The sequence below is a fragment of the Micrasema longulum genome, unplaced genomic scaffold (assembly GCF_059751315.1).
Source record: "Micrasema longulum isolate JH-2025_06_02 unplaced genomic scaffold, ASM5975131v1 h1tg001237l, whole genome shotgun sequence".
In the NCBI taxonomy this organism is placed as follows: Eukaryota; Metazoa; Arthropoda; class Insecta; order Trichoptera; family Brachycentridae; genus Micrasema; species Micrasema longulum.
In genome coordinates, this window is record NW_028278424.1 from 352,894 (window position 1) to 374,309 (window position 21,416).

The 21,416-nt window shown below is 33.6% G+C and overlaps 1 protein-coding gene and 1 long non-coding RNA gene across 8 annotated transcripts in view; one reads left to right on the forward strand and one right to left on the reverse strand.

The window, feature by feature from the left end:
* The window catches only part of beta-Spec (spectrin beta chain), a 164,535-nt gene extending 143,223 nt beyond the window's left edge, over window positions 1-21,312 (reverse strand). For all 6 annotated transcript variants that reach the window (XR_015823787.1, XR_015823786.1, XR_015823789.1 and 3 more), the window contains exon 1: window positions 20,965-21,312. The gene's annotated coding sequence lies outside the window, so the exon portion shown is untranslated. The remainder of the gene's footprint in view (window positions 1-20,964) is intronic.
* LOC148276333 (uncharacterized) lies at window positions 637-2,178 on the forward strand. Of its 2 annotated transcripts, none has more exons than XR_015823780.1 (2): window positions 637-996; window positions 1,709-2,178. It is a non-coding gene; the product is annotated as an uncharacterized LOC148276333 (long non-coding RNA). The 2 variants fall into 2 exon arrangements; XR_015823781.1 differs by having other exon boundaries at window positions 653-884.
* Window positions 21,313-21,416: the final 104 nt, after the last annotated feature.

Below are 21,416 nucleotides of genomic sequence, written 5' to 3' on the forward strand. Positions count from 1 at the left end.
TAAATAGCGTAATAAAATAACATAGTAAAAACATGCAGCAATAATACGGTAGCAATATAGTAAAATACAATAATAAGAACATACCTTAGCATTGTTGTAACGTAATGAAATAATATAGTTTAATTTTTCATGACTTGTATATATATGACGTAATAGAATTATACAATGAAAAAATAAGAAAACAATAAAAAAGTAGCATGAGATAGAAAAATAGTTTAAAACTATTTCTCGTATCTGAGGTAGAAATATAGTATATTTACAGATCAGTAGCATAGTAATCCAATTCGATTCAAATATAGAGGAACGTAATTCCATATAAATAATATAATTTGAATCTAAGAAATTGAATTTATAAGTATATAAATAGTATAAATAGTAAGGCCATTTTTTTAAAACTTGGAAGAAAGATAGAATTTCGTATGAACATATTTGATTAAAACTAAAAGTAGTTTTTTTATTCTGATTCTCTGGCATATAAGATTTTAACACAGCAAAATAATAATACGGCACGAGAAAGAATAGAAAAATAAATATATAAATAATGAAGACAATAAATCTATGGTTTGAAATAATTTGTTTTTGAATTTCTATGAATTGACTATGACAGTTTGTCGTTCTATGAATATATTTGACAACAATACTATTTCTGTGTGCATTGCTCCGGTTGAATTGAAAGTGATGTAATGTTGTTATATCATTATATAATAAAAACAATCTCTGAGATCTCTTTGGGATTGTGTGTCTCGTGAATATAGAACTTGCTATGCTACACTGAAAGTTCTTTAAATATTGAATAGCACAAGTAATCTGCTCAATTTTATCTAAAATACTATAACATATTATGAGACTTATAATTAGCAGATGTACATGCATCAAGATTAAAGGTAAAATATTATGACGTTCTGCATTACAATACAATAGAAAGATGGATATAGTTATGTACAATGCTTTATAAGCCGGAGAATAGTTAACCATAAGATGAGAATTATGAGTAAGGTTTGTAATGGTCGACATTTCTTTAATTATTTTTGTAATTTTATAAACAGAGACGCACAAAGTATATTGAGTGGAGCAATGATTCATATTACAGTGCGGAGATTTTATATATTTATAGCTTAAGTAGATCTGTCTCGCTTTTAACCCGAAAACATCCTTCACCTTCTGCTTTACGAGTAAAAATATTTCCGTTTTTGGTCCATACATACTTTATTCCTTTGGTTTTAGCTAACTGTTTGGTTTTAGCCAGCAGAAACTTGCACCTTCTTGTCAATTGTTCCGTAATAAAAATGTTTGTATGTTTTATGTCCTTTAAGCCGATAAGGGTTGAATTTATACACTGTTTTTTATTTTTTATGCACTCCCTATTGTATGTTTTGATTTTTTGCAGGAAAGAGTCTTTACCTTCTTTGGTACGCATTGTTAAAACAATGGAGCTTGGAGTATTTTGTGTTGGAAGCCTCCTCGAGCGTTCTATGAATGCGATTTCTTGGCCCGGTTCCCAGCTTATTATCGTAGCTATATTATTGATGATTTTCGACAGATAACTATTTGTTTCCTGGGGATTATCAGGGCATCCTCGGATTTCAATATTATTTTGTATTTTTATTTTTTCTTCTTCGTCTAATTTTCCTTCCAAATAATCCACTCTCTTTATCAATTCTAGTTGATTTTGATGATTTTTTTTATTCTCGTTTTCTTTTCCTTCCAGTTCTGTCAGGCGTTTGCTAAGCGTTTCATTCTGTTCACTGACAAATTTGATGGCCTCCAGAATAGTTGCGTATTGGTTGGTGACCTGACTTATCTGCTGATGGATTATTTCAAAACTTTTACTTAGCCGATTGACCTCTGTCTGAAGGGCAGATAGCGCGTTTGCCAACTCCAAGTTAGCCGAGAAGGGTTGGGCGGCTGCAGCTGGTGATGCTGGAAAAGGTTCAGTAGTCTTTAATTTTGAGTCCTTTTTTGGGGCCATCTTTAAAGTAGGTAGGTTTTTTGGGAATCTTTAATCACTCTTTTCTTCAGCACAGTTCAGTATAAAAATAAACAAAAACTATTTTAAATATTTAAAATCACTTCTTTGCACTATTTAGATAAAAATGATGTTTATTTTAACACTTAAATTTCTAAATTCTTGATTTGTTTAGAGGAGTAAATTTTTGACGTTTGTAATTTGACAGATACGTATATATATCTATAAAATAAATGTTATAATCCGTAAGGGTTTATAAAGAAATTTTCAAATTAAAAAAAATTAAAAAAATATGTATCGTATTATCGGCGCAATGATTTTTAATTTTTTTGTATTTCTGAAATAAATTCGCGTGTGACGTCTCAAGTTATCTTCCGTTTCTTCTCGGTCAGTTCTGCCGATTGGTCCGTTGACGGTAAGTAAACCAGAAATCTTCCACAGCTCTCTTATTATATTTATTTCGTACATTTTCAAGAAACTTTGTCGCGTATCTGTATGCTCTAGTTTTTACCGCGCGTAAGAAAACATTTTTAATCCAATTTCCCGAAGGGCAGAAGTTCCTCATTAAGAAAAAACCTTTCTTGTATATTATGTTGGCCGTTTAACCACGGCGCCTGTCAATTTATTATATTATACGCCTGTTATTGCAGTCAAAATACTAGCATCTTACAGGATTAGGGGAAAGAAGGACCAAAGCAAGTGGAAATATTTTGTCAACTAAATACCTTAATAAATTGTTCGTAATATTTCATTGCACTTTTCAATAATACCTAATTAATTATGATTTTTAGTTTATGTCTTTGACTAAATCTGTGACTTGAAATATTTGTGATTAACTAATATAATACAGACTGGTTTCAGAAATGCAACCTGTTCAGTTGTCGAGGCATTTTGATTTTTCTTAATCAAGGCGAAGTTAAAATGCAAAATATTAAAAATAAAACATCGGAAAACGGGTGTTTCAGATAATAAAAAATATAACAGACAGTGAAGCAGATATAAATAGACAATTTGATAACAAGGGAGATACATTTATTTTGAACTATGACCTAGAGAGCCCGGAGTCAGGGTAGGGAACATTATTTTTTTAGAAGTCGCTGTCTCGTTTACTCCCTCGTGTTGTTTATGCATTGAATGAGAAGATATCATTCAAACGTCTATATATTAGAATAATATTGTGGGAGGGGTGCGGTCGTGGTGGATATGACACATGACTGTCACAGGGTGGAGGGAGGTGGGAGGGGTAAATAGTCGGAGGCTTCTTCGGTGTTTGACCCCGTCATTGAATTGTAGGTAATAAGTAGATTAGGAATATAAGTACTATTTAATTGTATGTGTATGATTATTTCTAACATATGGCACGTACGTAATTGCACACAATGAAAGCTTTTTAAAGCAGAAGCCGCTGAAGGTTAGTGGTGTTAGTATGAATAGATCGTTTAATTTATGCACAATGATTTATACATTGCAGAGATTCTATCTTAGCATGGTTGTTGCTTCAGAAGGCCGTTTAATTACGTTTACGGCAATGGGATGTTTAGCAAAAAAAAAACGATGAAACGAGATATTAAAAAATGGTCAAATTCACATACTGTGATCGTATAATGAAATCTGCGATTTTACTCATAAGGACGTGTTATTAATTACATGTTTTTTTAGAAAAAAATAAATATTTGCGTTTTTAGATTAACCGAAATGTTTCACTTTTGGGAACATTTTCTTTTAGTCGGAAATAACCGTGTTAGAAAACTGGAAGTTGTTATAGACCGATATTCGAACCTCGGGACTCTTGATCCGGAGTCCACGACACTAACCACGGGACCACGACCCGTTACAATTACCCGCATTGTGTGCGGTACAAGTTGAAGAATGTGACAGAAAAAAGATCTACAGTATTTATCATCACCAGTATGAACTTTGAACTTCTACTTTAGAGAGTTAAGAACTAAAAAACGAGTTACGAGTATTTCACTAAAAACAATATTAATTCAAAATGATCTGGGAATATTTTGCAAAGATTCTATCGATGTTATTGAAATGAGACGACGGAAATTTCAATGAGGAAGTTCAGTGCTATGGGAAATTGGATTTAAAGAATGTTTTCTTAGGGAAAGTTAGAGAAAAATAATTGCATTTAATTGTACGGCGAAATTTCTCTAAATTATATGAAAAAATATATAAAAATGGTATGAATCGGCATGAAATTTGTGGAATAAGAGAATGTAAATTGAATAAAACATTTTGTTCTTAAAACTTTGATTTTATTATAAAGCACTAGTTTAAGTTCAGTTCTTAATGACACCTGTCGATGGAAGAATCTGTGCTTCCCGAAACTATTAGTACTTTAAAATAAACTCAAGTGGTCTAAGAAAAAAGTTATTATGGATTCTATATTTAAATAAAAATGAACTATTTTGAAATGTCACAGGTTCAGGTGAACCACCAATCAATTACAGCGTTGTTGTGTTGTGATAGATTCCCGGTTTTCCGGTGAGCCATGATTTTCAACATTTAGCGCGTTCTGAGAGATTCGGGGTTCTCCTTTTAAATGTCAGGAAAACTCACCGACTCGAACTCGCGACGTCGCGGGCAGTATAATTTCAAAATTCATCATCATCATTCTAATGGTGTATTTGGTAAACCAATCGCAGCGTATCTTGATCATTCTTTTGTTACATGAAGGTACGATAATCAGTCTCACGCTTCAGGTACCAGTACGGGAACTAAGAAATATTCTGGTGCGAAAACACCTTTTTTAAAAAAAAAAATCATCAACCATGTCGCGAATGGAACCCGAGACCTCCCTCTTGGTAGGCAAACCACGGATGATATTCCGAACGCAATTATAGCGCGTTTTTACGTACTAAATACGCGTTACCGCGCGACCATACAAAAGTAGCTTATTCGCTGCTCGCTTTTAGGCCTAGAACATTCATTTAACGCTCCCGCCACAGGCCTCGCACTACGGCCATGTGTGGCGTTTTTCATACGTTTTTATAAGTTTTAAATTTCGCGCCCGCTGTCGCTACCGCGCTAGGCCTCTACCCTGTCCACAGCCTTATAGCGCGCTAAAAATGCGTTCGAAATACCAGCCCACGAGGCCGAATTGAATAAAAATTACACAACTTTAAAAAAACAGCGATGATAATACGAAACATAAAATTAATTATTTAAAAAAGATAGCTTAGTTTGACAGTGTATTAACAAATCAACAATTTTTTTTAAAACAATGAACTTCCTCTTTCGGAGAAACCAATTTAAAAATAAAAGAAACTGAATATAATTTATTCCGGAAATTAATTGTAAATATCGAGATCGCAGCCGGATTAATTTTACGCGGGTCAGCGCCCTTTTAGTAAAAAAGTCAGAGTAGAATTTATGATATTTATAGAAACAGTGGATCGTTGTAGTTCGGTACCGCCATTAATCATATCCGCTTGTCCATAGAGGCACGAAAAATAACCATAGTGCAAGGGGGCGCTGACAAGCGCCGATTGTGAAATATAACGAAGAATAATCAACTAATCAAGACCACTATTATTATTTGGTAAGGTATCTAAAATAAAATACTTTTTTATGTAAATTTGTTATAACATAGAGGGAAAACATTTTTGAGAAGGGAATATGGAAGTCTAGGCATTTACAGTGCTCATGACCTGCCATTGGCTGGTTTAAGTAGCAACTATACACTCAGTGTAACATGAACTATTCTGCCCATGTTTAAACATCCACGTTTCCTCAATTCTTCCAGCGTTTGACTTTTGTGAAGTAAAAGAGCTGAAACCTTTATCATCCTTAAATTTAAACCAGCCAATGACAGGTCAAAAACCCTGTAAATCCCTTGACTTGCATATTCCCTTCTCAAAAATGTTTTCCCTCTCTGTTACAACAAATTTAGATCTAAATAACTCCCCAGGGAGGAAATCCAACCAGTCTGCAAACATTAATTTTGTTTATTAATATACACGACACGCAGTGCCTTTTACCTTAAAAATATACAAATTAAAAATAATATAAACATTTCAATATAACAACAATATTTTGAGTTTGTCCAAATTTTTGTAGACAAGGACTGGATTCAACTCCCTGGGGAGCTGTTTATATTAACATTTTACAACAGAGATGAAGAACATTTAAGAGAATGTATAATAATATATTACCTTCTCTTAAATGTTCTTCATCTCTGTTGTAAAATGTTAATTTCAATATAATGTGAAAAAACTAAATATTAAATTGAAAAGTATTATTTTACATAAATACTATATATAACACAGAAGTATTGTATAAAGAACATATTTAGATATAAAAAAATAATTAAACAATGTGTGCAGATAAAATTGTTTAAAAAAAGGTACAAAATATAAGTATATTAAATACAAAAAAATTCTTTGGGCATACTTAAAACGTTGGAATACGTTTATTGGATTTAATTCTACTTTTAGTTTTTTAATATACAAGTAATACTAGGATATAGGAATATTATAGTATTGAGGATTTCTTGCTAAATACCCCCCATAAACTATTAGCACTAATATGCACCTACGAGTATATCATTAAACAGCAATTATTGGTAGTACATAAGGAAACTCTGTAAATATTTAAGCTAGTTTAATAATGTCCTAACAAGACGAAACGCGTCACAGCATACACTCTTGTATATTTTTAAAAAAAAGTAGAATCAAATCCAATAAAAGTATTTTAGGATATTTTACCAAATTTTAATACGGAATTCTACCAATTATCACGATCGATTTAAGTACATTAATTTAAAAACACATTTAATAAAAAATATGTTTTAATACAGAATGTAACCTTATACATTCAAAGTTTGAATGACTCATCATTCAACATTAGATCTGGCTGTTTTCTGCAAAATGCATATTTTAGTTAACATATTACAACAGGGATGAAGAACATTTAAGAAAAGGTAATATAGAAGTCTAGGCATCTACAGGTCATAAGCCCTGTAGATGCCTAGATTTCTATATTACCTTTTCTTAAATGTTCTTCATTTCTGTTGTAATATGTTAATATAAACAGCTCCCCAGGGAGTTGAATCCAGTCCTTGTCTACAAAAATTTGGACAACCTCAAAATATTGTTGCATATTTTAGGTTGTGTGGTCAGCCAGACTTATAAAAATCTCCAAAACTCCCTAAATTCGATTAATAATTTTAAAAATATTTTTCAAACTCTCTTCTGACCTGGCTGAGACTCTGAAGTTTAAGACCACCGATTTAATAAAACGAAAACTACTGGCGAAAATCATTTTTACTATAGGTTTATAAAACGCTATCCTGAACTCAGTCTTAGGACTTAAAACATCGGAGTCTAGAAGTTTGATGAGAGGTGTCGTTTTTAACAAACCACAAGTGGATCGGTTCTTCGTTAACCTTTTAAAAGACATCACTTTCCAGTGTGTAAAACATACTTCGTATTTTAAAAAAATAAACACAATACTTTTTTTAATTTACGGTTTCTAGACCTTATAGCGAAGCTAAATATATATTACAGTTCCTGCGTGTAGATTTTTTTCCTACATTTCTGCCGATCAGACATAATTAAGAATTACAATATTTTGTTCAAATGTTCGTAGACTGGATTTCACCCCCTCGGGAGTCATTAAGATTAACAAATTAAAACAGGGATGGAGAATACCTTAAATAAGGGAATATGGAAGTCAAGGCATTTACAGGGCTTGTGTCTTGTCATTGGCTGGTTTGAGTGGCCACTTTGCACACTGTGTAACATTCACCATTTTACCTATGTTTGAACGACATTGAATGACAAGTCACAAGCCCTGTAAATGCCTTGACTTCCATATTCCCTTATTTAAGGTATTCTCCATCCCTGTTTTAATTTGTTAATAATCAAGAATATTATTGATTAAACAAATGTGTCTTAAGAAAAAAAAAGTGTTATTTATTCCAAAAACATTAAGTGTCCGGTACTGGGGGCGATTTCCCCAAAGCATTTGTCTTTAACTCACGGGTTCAAATGCCTCACCAGACATAAATGGGTCGTGACACGGAATACCCATCGCGTGACAACCACTCGCAGACGGAAAAATTGACGAATCAACAGAAAATTCGCAGAAATTCTAACAAATTGTACCACTCTGGCGATGGGTAGGATGCTAGATCGGCGAGTTTGGAAGAAACTGAAAGTGGAACGAGGCACCAGCCAATTAGAGAGGTTGAATTTGTGCTAATTGGCCAATTCGCAAGTGCACTTAGCGCGAAGTGACCCAGGGTTAGCAAAAAATCATCAAGAATTCCCGAGAGTTGGCGATCGTCGGACGCCCATCACACGAAAAGAAACCTAATTTGTGAAAATTAAAAACTGGATCGGCATCCTAGTTACTTGTTTCTAACAACAACAACAAACCATCACGCCGTTTCCCCGTAAGGGTAGGCAGAGAGGATAGAACGCTACAATCTTTGCATACAGATCTCGCTTCTTCTACATTCATACATCTTATCATGGATGCGCGCCGATTATTCCGACTTTTTACATGTCCATCTTCAAGTATTTGTTGGATTTGGTCATGCCATGTCTTCTCGGTCTTCCTCTATTTCTGCATCCATCAACATTCGCATTGTAAATATTCTTAGCCGTTCTTTCGCTGTCCATTCGTTCTACATGTCCAAACCAGCGCACAGCTTTGCACAGTTTGACGCCGAGAGGTTAAACTGCGTACAAATGTGCGCACAATACAGCCAAATTTTTGAAAACCAAGAGGAAGTTATAAAAAAAATGAAGCTACTTCCGAAAAATACATTGACTTTCTAAAGGCCATAGTTACAAAAATGAAAAAAATTAATGAAGGAATTGACTCAGACCCGTGAAAAATAACTATTGTGCAAAATATACATACCAGGAAAAAAGCTTTGTATGCATAAGCAAAGCAATGAATAGAGAAAAAAAAAAAACCAGCGCACAGCTCCTTTCTTGATTTTGTCGATAATGCTTGTCTCAGCCTAACATAATGTACGGATCTCAACATTTGTGCATCTATCGTACATAATTTTACCACACATTCGCCTGGGAGATCGCATTTCGACAGCACTCAGCCTACTTTCATCCCTGCTTTTCCAACTCCATACTTCGCTCCCATACATCAGGGTCGGGACCAGGACTGCGTTTTGAACTGCCAATTTTGCAACATTATCAGAAATGTACAAGCCGAGATGATCGAAAGATAAAATACAAAGAAATATCCAATTTACAGCGAGGAGAATCACAAAACGTTTTTTTTACAAAAGGAAAATATAAATAGGTAGATAATAGTCATTATGCGTGACGTGTATCAATGGAATACTGTATTTAGCGCAACAATACATATCTAGCGAAACTAAAGTTTGCTTTGGCATTTAACTTGGTACGTTCATTTGACCTTCTATGATTTCACACACCAGTTAGTACTGCATTTAAGCTAACATTTTATTAAAACGGCGATGGCTCATCATTGGTCACCAAGGTGACGTGGAATTACCAACATGGACCGATAAAAAATCGACGTAAGTAATATGCCGGTAACTTTGCCCGCACGAAATTTATAAAGAAAGAATAAAAGGCTTAAAAGGAACAAGTAGAAGAATTTGTGTACCTGGGAAGCGTGTTGTCAAGATATAGAAGAGTAAAAAAGATGTTGAAAGGAAAGTGAATGCGGGCAACAAAATAAACGGCGCACTAAGCACAGTAATTGCTAATAAAAATATGTCAATCGAAGCTAAACTGGCAGTGCACAACGGAGTTTTAGTCCCAACACTTATGTGTGAAAGTAAAAAAATATGGAACTGGCAGAGGAAGGATGAAAGCCGAGTGAACGTGGTTGAAATGCGATCTCTTAGACGAATGTGTGGAAAAATCAATGTATGACAGGGTTACGATTGATGAAATCAGGCGAAAGTGTAAATCTGAGTCAAGTAAAATTGATAACATTAAGAAAGGGTCTCTCTGAGATGGTTTGGTCGAGTAGAACGAACGGACGACGAAAGAATGGTAAAACAAGTATACAGGGTGTTCTTTAAACCCTGTCATATCGGAAACCACGATGATCAGTATGGGCAAGAAGACATATTAGCATATTTAAAAAAAAATTTAGAACAAAGAACTTTTTTGAATAAAATATTTTTTAAAAACAAATGGTTGCTTACTTCTGCAGAGAAGAAGTGAGGAGAGCGCGGCGCAGTATCAGACTCCCCCTTCTCATTTCTCGTTTCACCCCTGCAGAAGTAAACAACCATTTGCTTTTTTTGATATTTTATTTTTTTAAATTTTAATCGTTCTAAAAAATTATTTCAATGTGCCAATATGTCTTCTTGCTCATACTGATCATCGCAGTTTCGGATGTGACAGGGTTTAATGAACACCCTGTATATGGCGAAAATGGACGGTAGCGTGGACGACCAAGGAAGACGTGGCATGATCAGATAAACCAAAAAAATCTTAAATCTGGTCGTGTCAAAAGCAGACAGAACCGAGGGGCATGTATGACAAGATGTATGAATGTGGAAGAAGCTAGGAATGTATGCCATGATAGACGTGTGTGGCGGTCCATTCTCTCTGCCTACCCGTACGGGGAAATGGCGTAGTAAAGAATAAAAGGCTTATACTTAGTGCAATATGTATGTTCTTTCTAACTGCTTTAACTATTGTGTGAGGATCTGGCGGGATAGTCGGCTGCGGCCTTGAGTGTGAGTAACTACGGTCGCCTACTTTACGAGGCATCGGGTACTCGACTTCCTGGACGTCCGCTGCAGACTGTTCGTCGGCAGTTCATGGCAAAACTACGGGACTGACTTGGGAGGATACACAGGAGCCGGCAGCTGACGGATATGCGTGGAGGCTCTTTTGTGAACACCATATGCTCCAACCAGAGAGCGGACATGAATAATGATATGTATAATATTAAAATATATTGTCAAACGTGCTTTCGACAAAACTTTACCAAAGTGGTCCAATTTTCTTACGAAAGATTGGAGTCGACTAATAAGGAAGTTTTGTGTTTTTTATTATTTGTGAATGGACAATTAAACTAAGCAAAAAAAAAACTTTTATGTATCATATTATCAGCGCTATGATTTTTGAAAGTTTTGTAATTCTGAAATTACTCCGCGTGTGACGTGTTATATGTTCATGTTCTCTTCCGCTGCTTCTCTGTCAGTTCTGCCGATTAGTCCACTGAATTACCGCAGACCGGAAATCTTTCACAACTCTATTATCATTGGATGATTCTTATGAACTAGTGACGTCGTTCAAAGTAGTTCGTTTTTATTAGAATATTTTTTAATAGGTTTTTTCCATTTTCAAGAAATTTTGCGGTACAATTTAATGCTCTAATTTTTACCGCGCGTAAGAAAACATTTTTACCTTTTTTTTAAGTTTGTAAGTGAAAATTCCTGATGGAAGTTCATTGTAATTTATTATTTAAATAAAAGACGAGTGATACTTTAATCCACAAGATAACACACGTGCATTCTCCATTACTTTACCCATTATAATATATTTTTACTAATGACTTTTTACCCTTTGTGTTTCAGAAATTATAATTGACAAAAATCACACTCACGAAGGATGGGGCACTAAAAATAAAATACTTAAACTCATTAAAATACCATTATATCAACTCATTAGTTAACCCAAAAAAAAATGATAATGATCCTGAAGATAAAAATAACTATATTTAATTTACTTTCATATAATTTTGAATTATCTATCCTTACCTCTGTTTTGCATAAATACATTGAACTCCTTAATAGAGATACCAGTCTCGAAGATGTCGAGAAAGCGATGAAACCGGTCACTGGATATTCCAAATTTGTGGATTAAAGTATCACTTGTCTTTTATTTATACAATAAAACATTTTTACATCCCATTTCCCGTAGGGCTGAAGTTCCTCATTGCACGGATGGAACGGTGAACTCGCCTGTTGTGGTGATTTGAAAATTTTGAGATGAGTAAACAATAAGTATGCGCTCGGAGTGTTACCAACTTCACGCTGCTGTAGCAACCAAATGGCTAATTTAAATGATGCGTTGTAACCTTGGGCACGTAAAAAATTCGGTAAAAACCATTGGACGTTCACCATCCCATAAAGCCTGTAAAACCTAACATTTTTTACAAGAAAAAGTTCCCAGCTTCATTTCATCACAACATTGGCCTCCATATTCCCCAGACTTAAATCCAATGGACTTTTCCATGTGGTCCATTCTAGAGGCTAAAGTTTTAGCTAAAAAATATGAAACGGTCGACGCCTTAAAGATTGCTCTTCGCCGAGAATGGGACAAAATACCTGCAGCCCACATTCGTGCAGCGTGTGAAGCCTTCTTGGACAGACTCGATGCTTTTATCCGCGCTAAAGGTGGCTACATCGAACAATAACATTTTTAAAAATTGAAATGTTTTTACGATATACTGAAGTTTTTAAATTTAAAAAATCTACACATTGACAAAATTACAGAATTTTTCATTGATAACACTTAGAGTGCCGACCACTGTACTTACTTAATTAAAATACATACAAGATACGTTGACATTACAGCTTAATCATAAGAATTAATTAATTAAACCACGATAAGTTAAGGAGAATTTCAGACATTTTATGCATACCGTGTATAGAAGGATTAGGATGCTGTCAAACCGCGTGATTTCAGCTAGGCGGATGACAAGATAACGAACGAGTGACGTATTGTGGTAATGACAATGAGATGAAAAGCAATCAATCACGCTACGGTTAAATGCACCGCTTCCAGGACACCGGGACACCAGGAAGTAAAAGGAGAGAAAAGTCTGAAGGAATATTCATGACCTTTAGTGATGTCAGACACCATTCAGGAACAGTCCCCTCGTCTGCGGACCCCCTGAATATTAAATTGCCATCTTCCGTTTTCCAAACACACGCAGGATGCGCCGTTGGCAACACTGCCCCTGTATACTTACTGACGTCAGTATTAGCATTAGTGTTGTGAATTCATCATGATTTTACACTAGTAACTACTGCCAAATGAACATGCTAATTTCAGGAATGTTTCAAATTAAATATTACCGAAATGTATTTCTGGCATTTAATATAAAATAGAGTTCACGTGCTAATGATAGATAAGCAGTTATCTCGATCGATAAATTCGGCAAATTTAGGAACAATTCTGAAAGATCGTGATAGCAAACTCCACGGTGTAATGGCTAAGACACTTGACTCAAGCACGGAAGGTTCCGGGTTTTTTTATATTTTTTATATGGGAGTTGCATTATTTTTTACCTTGCTTATAATATACAAGGTTTATATTTCAAAAATAGGGTTTTTCTGCTATTATATTACTTTATTTTAGCTAAACTGTTGGGATCAGGAAGCATATTCTAATGTGGACCAATCAGGCACTTCTCAGCATTTGCTCATGTGGAGAGGAAACCACTTAAAACTCTTCAGGAGAAGCCGGCCTGTTGATAGTAGTTTCAGTAGGTTCCGGGTTTGATTCCCGGTGAGAACACAAAAAGTTACTTTTTTCCTCAAGCCTGGGTGTTCTGTGCTGTAATTCAGGACTGTAATTGGGCCTCCTGTTTTAGTATCTCAAGTCCAGAAAAGCGTTATTTAAAATACCTTTGCCTAAAACGGTGTAATTATAAAAAAAAAGAACCTCCAAAGACTCGCCAACTTAGCACGGGGGAAAAATCTAAGACGAAAGAATGAAGTAACTCACAACATAGCAATACCATAAAATATATTAATAACAACAATATAGCTATTAATAACAATAATAATTTTTATTCCAGCTCGATTGGGCGGGTAAAGCAATGTCCAACCACCCATATAGAAAAATAAGATTAAAAAAATAGCATATTTCATACGAAAATTGAATTAAACAGATATAAACAATATAAAACAAATTAATTGTATTATATATTGTGTTGCGCGATTGCCTACCATGCAAGAGGTCTCGGGTTCGATTCCCGGCATGATTGATAAGAAATATTTATTTAAAAGAATGTTTTCACACTAGAATCGGGACTGGTACCCAAAGCGTAAGCCTTTTCATCTTACCTTCATGAAAAAAAAAAATATGACACGCTGCGATTGGTGTTTTAATGCAGTGCCCTATGTACCATTAGGTGCGGAAAGAGAATGATGTTTGCAAGGTTATGCATGTTGGAAGGGCTATCTCTATGTTAAACAATATCAATTTGGACATTGACATTTTTCACGTCTCTGAGGGAGTTTTTCTTTACAAGATTCTCTTACTTTTTTAACATATTATTCTTTGGATATTATGTATCCTAATGTGTTTTTTTTTAAATATATACCTAATTTCTATATGTATGAATTAAGATATTCCATTTTGTAATGTACATATATATGAATAAATAAATGATAAATGATGATTATATATTGTGGTGTGCACATAATTGGTGCTGTTTTTGTAATAATATCATTGTATTGTACCAATCACTGTGTTGGAAACAATAAACATAAATAATACATATTAAAACTTTCAAGAGAAAACCAGAAAGCATTTAAAGATAATAAAACTAAAACAAAAAGAGAAAAAAACAAAAAATTAAGCATTAGCATATCACTTGCTAAAATAATACTATCGCGCGCTGCAGAAGTGAAGTAAAAATAGCAATAATTGCTATCAATAGAGAATAATATATGTACTGTTTATGTTTATAATACGCGTGTAAGTGTAAGTAATGTTTGGTACATCCAACGGTAAACACACACACCTGCATACTTAATATGTCCAAGTACGGTAAGTAGTTACATGCGTTAAATTATTTCGCGCACGAGCGATATTATGTAACGTGCGACTACCACAGCGCCAGATAAAATAACTGGTTACATTATTTAACGTCATCAATCCACTTTAGCGATGATGAAAGTGTGTTAAATATAATCTATGCTGTAAAACATTAAGGGTTGCACTCAAAACGAGTGTATCAAGGTATTTTTATATCGTATTTTAATGACACGTTCATGCTATGAATGACGACGATTATAAAATGATCATTATTTTCAGAAATACCGTATAAGCATAATAATCTAAAGATATGAATACAATATTGTACAGGTCGATAGTGGAAAGGAGATTATTAATTATTTGATAAGCGGACATAAGAGCAATATTGTTGTTTTTATTTTTACATATGGCATATGCCTGCATCCATAGAATTAAGAATAGTCCAAAAAACCGCATACGAGCATAAAACAGGCGACTAATCTACTCATAAATTAGTTTTACGTTTTGACCCATTAGATTATTTGTAGACGTCGCTCAGTACGCAACTCCTGATTAGAATTCAACTATGCAGTGTTGTGTCCTTTTAAAGTGTAGAATTACTGCTAGGATCTTAAGGAAACATGATGCAATCACATTTCATGTGTAATTAGCAAATGAATGTGTAAGTAGCAAATACATTGCTTAAAAATAGCATTCTTTTTCCATCTGTCAGATTGTGGAAGAAATTAAAATGGACATTTCGTTAGTGTTGCCAGGATAGTAAATTTTTTTACCCTACTTTGCTCATCAAATGAGAAAACTATTGAAATCTGGACCTCGGATTAAACAACTCTGTGGTGGACATTTGACCGACATTATCTTTGAAACATCAAATATTATTTAACATGATATAAAAATATCCGTTTTATGTAAAATAAAATTTGTTTTATATTTTAAATTGAAAGTTTATAAATTCAATTACTCTTATTAAATGACCTTTTACTTATCTACTCTGTTGTGTCAATCAATATTTCCGCGTGCACAATAAAATTTTAAAGAAATCAACAGATTGCTTATTTTAAAAACTTACATTTGCGTTATGATTATATTTTTTCCCATCTTGCAACATTACGCGTCGACATCACGAATGCGCGCGGGGAAATTGGGGCATAGTGGGGGGATTTTCGGATACAGTCCGATGTATTTAAATATGATTCTACGCTCCTTTTGGACTATTCTTAATTCTATGCCTGCATCAATGGTATTATACGACTACTCAAAACATACATAAATAAATAACGTTATTCCTATTAAACTTTGATTTTAATAAAATAAGTACGCGCATTTGTGTCATATTTTCAGTGGCATACATAAATAGTACAAGATGGTCTCAGAATAGAAGTAGATTCATTTATAGAGTTCTACTAGTACAAGTAGACTCATTTCTGTCCCATATTTAATGGATCAAGTAGTACGTATATGTTTTCAATTATTTTAGATGTTTCTTTCTTGTAAATCAAATATATGTTTGTCTTTGTTCTTTTTTATATTGATGTGCTGTGTTATATTTTATTGATGTGATACACACAGACATAGACTGCCTTGAGCCCTTAAAAATTATGACACTTAACTCATGCTCAAACGCTCAGTCATGCCGAAAGTGTATTTAGTCGTTCTTCAACCGCCAACCGGGCGTGACGTTTAGAATCGAAACAAAAATGCCTGCTCGTGTCATGAAAGCGTGTAAAAACCTTTCGGATAAACATTGTAAAAAAAATTGTGTAATTTTTCATTGGTAAATGAGTGATTAACAACGCTTAAAACAATTAATATTCAAATATAAATATTATTTATTGTAAACGTCAAACTACGCCTAGCGACACAATTGCGAAGCTCTTCTTACTTACAAGGCTGCACTGATAGGAATACGTTTTTAAATTATAATAAATGTGAGTAAATATTGTTTTTGCATTTTCCGAAATCCAGTGAAAAGATATGAATGGATCGAAATTATAAGGAAAGAATCTGATTGGGATCCACCAGCAACGAATGATTGTTAACATTAAAATACAAACTTTTTTATCTACCAAAAATCAGTATCTTTTAATTTTTGGTAGCGTATGTATGATTATTGAATCCAGCCCTGGTATAAATAAATAAAAGTATTATCTTTGGGCACGTTTTTGTATCACTATTTTACTCTATAGGACGCGTCTATGTATTAATATGTCAATGTGTTTTGTTTAATATTATTGTTCAATTATATTGTTCAATTATATTATTCAAGTATATTATTCCTCCTAATTCGACACAGGACTATACCTCAATGAAGTTGGGACATGTGTCTCAATAAATGTAAATAAAATTATTTGTGAACAAATTAATAAATATGAATTAATGAATTCGATTCAAAATTATATTTTTTTATTGATTTCAACTATTCCAAGATCATCAATGTTAGAGTTAAGTAGGTACTTACTGTAAAATTTGATGCAATTCTCAGAGAAGAGATAACTATTATAGCAGGTTCCCAGAACTCACTTTCAGAAGGAATTACCTATGTGTGTTATGTACCTGTCAATGATTTCACCAAAAAACATCAACCAGAAATAGGCAAGTACACTCAGTTTCTCTAAACAAGTTTAATTAGGTACTTACCACAAAAAATGAAACATCATCTAAATTCTGAACAGCCATGAAAATGCAATAAAACTGAAGGTCACATGTTGGACTCTCAAAACATTTGAGATCTATGATATGTAATGCTTACTTAATATTATTTCCATTCTAACTGTTATTTTTACTCTAGACCTAATAACATATTATACAATTTAAGCTCGGGTACTAATGATAGCCATCTAATTTTTTTAATATCTCAGGTGAATGTGTGGCAAATCTATTTATTTATTCACCTAAAGACAGTTTTTTTTAAATGTCATTATTTGAGACATAAATCCCAACTTTAAAAGACTAAAAGTCCTGTGTTAAGTTAAGACGAGCAATTAGTTGACACAGACACATGAGTATATCATCACAAATATTATATACGGTGAGAAACACAACAATAATAATAAAACAAATATATGGCACATCAATATGGTAAACAGTAAACTCAAACATTCGGAAAATCATCGAGGAGTTTCCCACTCAAATCCCTCCCACAAAGGAAAATCCAGTCCATAACTCTTCTCTTGAAAATAGTTTTTGTCCTTTAGAGCTTAATACGCTCTTCCAAAATTTTGAACACTCTCGGTGCGATAAAGGAGAGATGTCTCACAGCAAAAGTCGTACGGGTTTTGAGTATGATATAATTCGTGCTCTGAGAAAACCTCGTACGAACATTTTGCTGAGACCTCTCCTTATTGTTCAACCAGAAGTGTGTAAGTGCTTCTATTTGCACAGAAAGAGGAGAGTGGTTTTTCGGAAATCAAGTCTATTAAAATGTTTCTTTTTATATACTAATTTTATTTATTCAGTATTTACATAGAAACTTAGAAACAAACGTATGTAGTTAATACACATACAAAAAGGAGGAATTTAAAATCTGAAAAATATAACATTCATAGGAAGTCAAAGGTGATAATTTTAAAAATATAATTGCTAAAAAGATGAAAAACCCATTTGCTAACGCTCACAGCGCGATCAAACGGACCACCCTTAGCAGAGCTCTAGCTATAACTGAGAGCAAATGGCGTTTTGTGGCAGTGCTGCAGGCTGGCCTGCGTCACATGTGGAATTGTCTCTCTCGCTCGCGAATATATCTATATTGTCAAGAGTGAGACGTATAGTGTTTGAGACAATAGTATATTCTTTTACTTCATCTCTGCGACAATGCAACACATCGGTAAGCTTTCGTTTGTATATACTTACACTACACCAAATTAAATATGTCTTGCTTATGAGTTTTGCTCATTAATTTATAAAAAAAATAAAAATTCTTAAGCAAAATCTAAATATAATAAATTGGTTCTTTTTAGTCTGCTCGTAAGTGACTACTTATCATGAAAATTTTTAGACAACAGCAACTTTTCACAACATATAAACAAACAATACATAAGAATCTAACGAATAATTTTTCACTCTTAGTTGAGCATAATATGAGTAATGGTAATTAAAGAAATAACGTACTATGGAGAAGAGTGAGATTAATGTAGGTAAACAAGTATCCTTTCAAAGATATTAATATAAGTACTTATTGTCTCTAAGGCACTAATGTAAGTATTACATATATATTACAAAGATTATTATATTATTTTAAGGAAATCATTGGCAAAATCATCTTTAAGAGATTACTGTATTGTCTCGAAGAGATTGTTGTATTGTTTCAAAGGGGTTATTGTATTGTCTTAAAAATATTCATGTAAGGATGGAAGTATCATCTCAACGAGATTACGATAAAATTTTAATAAAGTACCATAAATAATGTGATGCAAAAAATCTCTCTATGTTTAAAATGAATAATACAGAAAGCTTCATTACAAATTACTGTCGAAATATTAAAGAAAAATGACATTTTAATTATAATTTTAAATAATTATTTAGTAAAATATCTATTATAAAACACTGAATGGCCATTCATAAGGTTCTGAGTTACATCAAATGTTCATGTAGATTATTTATTTATTTACGTTCATTTTGATTTCTCTTGACTTGCAGCAGCACAAGCTGGTCATCTTATACCCAAGTAATACTAAATATATTAATATTCTATACTCTCTTTAGTGCTTTACCTTGAAGTGTTTTGATTATAATTTAATTAAGTATCTAGTGTTTTTATGGAGTATTCAAACTATTTTGGCATGATATTAGTTATATAAAGCATATAGAGTAAAAAATGTATGACAAATTGAATGAAAAGTAACAGTCAGTTGAATTTGAGTCGATTATTGTAATGGTATCTACGCAGGTCAACCAATGAATAAAATGACTCGCTTACAGTCTGTACTGAATGCAGCAGCGAGACTTATTTTTGTAATCTCTAAGCTCAGTCATATTACTCCACTACTTCGGGAATTACACTGGCTACGTTTAAGACAGAGGGTGGAATACAAACTCTGTTGGATTATGTATAAGTCACTGCACAACTCTGCTCCAGAATATCTAAGGGAACTCTGCATTCCAGATGAACTAGCTGACAGACGTCTTACGCTTAGATCAGTTACATCTACGTCGAAAGGAAAAGTTATTTTACCTCTACGCCAACAGCGCACTAAATATGGCGAACGCGCATTTGCGGTCGCAGGCCCTACGGCTTGGAATGCTCTCCCAGCAGACGTCCGAAACTGTGAGAGTAAAGTGATGATTCGGAAGAAACTTGGAACCCACTTGTTCTCTAAATCATTTCAATAAATTCTTAAAATTTGGTGACAAAGTACATTATTTTTCTTAGATTAAAAAGTTAAAATTAAATTTATATCTTTATATAATCACTTTGTAAAGCGCCGTGGGGTATTATATTACGAAAATGGCGCTATATAAGTTATCCATTATTATTATTATTTCCCTAGGTATTATTATTCTCTAATTATTATATTAAAAACCATGTAATTTTTGGTAACTACACATACAATTATGAAAAACATAATATTTTTAATACTGAAATGTATCCCTAACTAAAATGAGTATAATTGAGGGTTGAGCATGTTCAGAATGAAATGTTCAAGGTACAAAGTACAACGCCCACTTCATCAATGATTCAACAAAACCAAAGTAATACTTTTAAAAAGACGTCTGATTCAACATATCGTATAATAGAGAAGTGATGACTGATGACAATTAGTAACTAAGCGTAAGGGGATGCTATGCTCCAACTGACTTTCAATACAATCATTAGCAAGCTGCTACATCTAACAAAAATACTGGGTATTCCCAGTTAGGGAGATGAGCTACGGTATATATGTAACGATCCTGAGTCTAAAGTACATTTTTGATCAAAAGAAATTCAAGACTATGTTCAGCAAAATTACCTCATTCACAAAAAGTCAAATGACATGACATCACTGACACTAATGAAATAGTCGCCTATTTGACACTTCCCGAACCAAAACCAAAATAAACGAGGTATTTTGACATGAAGTGATCTTAACTTAGTAAAAGACCATGAGGAAATATAAAATTACGTTGCAAAATACTTTTATCCGAGGAAAAAACGCCTTTAGAATAGGGTAAAACTATATTTGCCGCTTGGTAGTAAATCGGCCATATTAAATAGCGCAAGCCGATGAGCATTTTAACCGCGAAGCATCTGTTATACGTACTCAAATTTAATGAGTCACTTACCGTTAATTTGAAGTAAATATATTCCAATATTCGGCAACAACCACACAAACTTAATTCACATTTAACCAGCCACACACTTCAAAAAAACTCCCCGACTTCCGAAACAGTCCCGTATTCACTCGTTTCAAGTCACCAAAACCAATACAACTCGGCTTGTCATGCGCACTGGTTAGGAAGTAGTTCGCTCTTTAATTATCAATGAAACTCGCAATTAACTTTTGTTGCGAAGTATGCAGAAATTCGCTATTTTCAATTCGTTATTCTTTTCACAATCAATATGTTTTTTTTAAAGAACATTGTTTAGTTTTATGTGAGTACTCAAAACGCCTGCGGAGTATTTGTTAATCTAAAATGGCGGGATGATGTCATCGGCCGGTTATAAAAAAGGATGATAGGGGGTGGGCGTTGTCGCTTCCCGGTAATAATATATTTTCATTTTCATAATACAACAT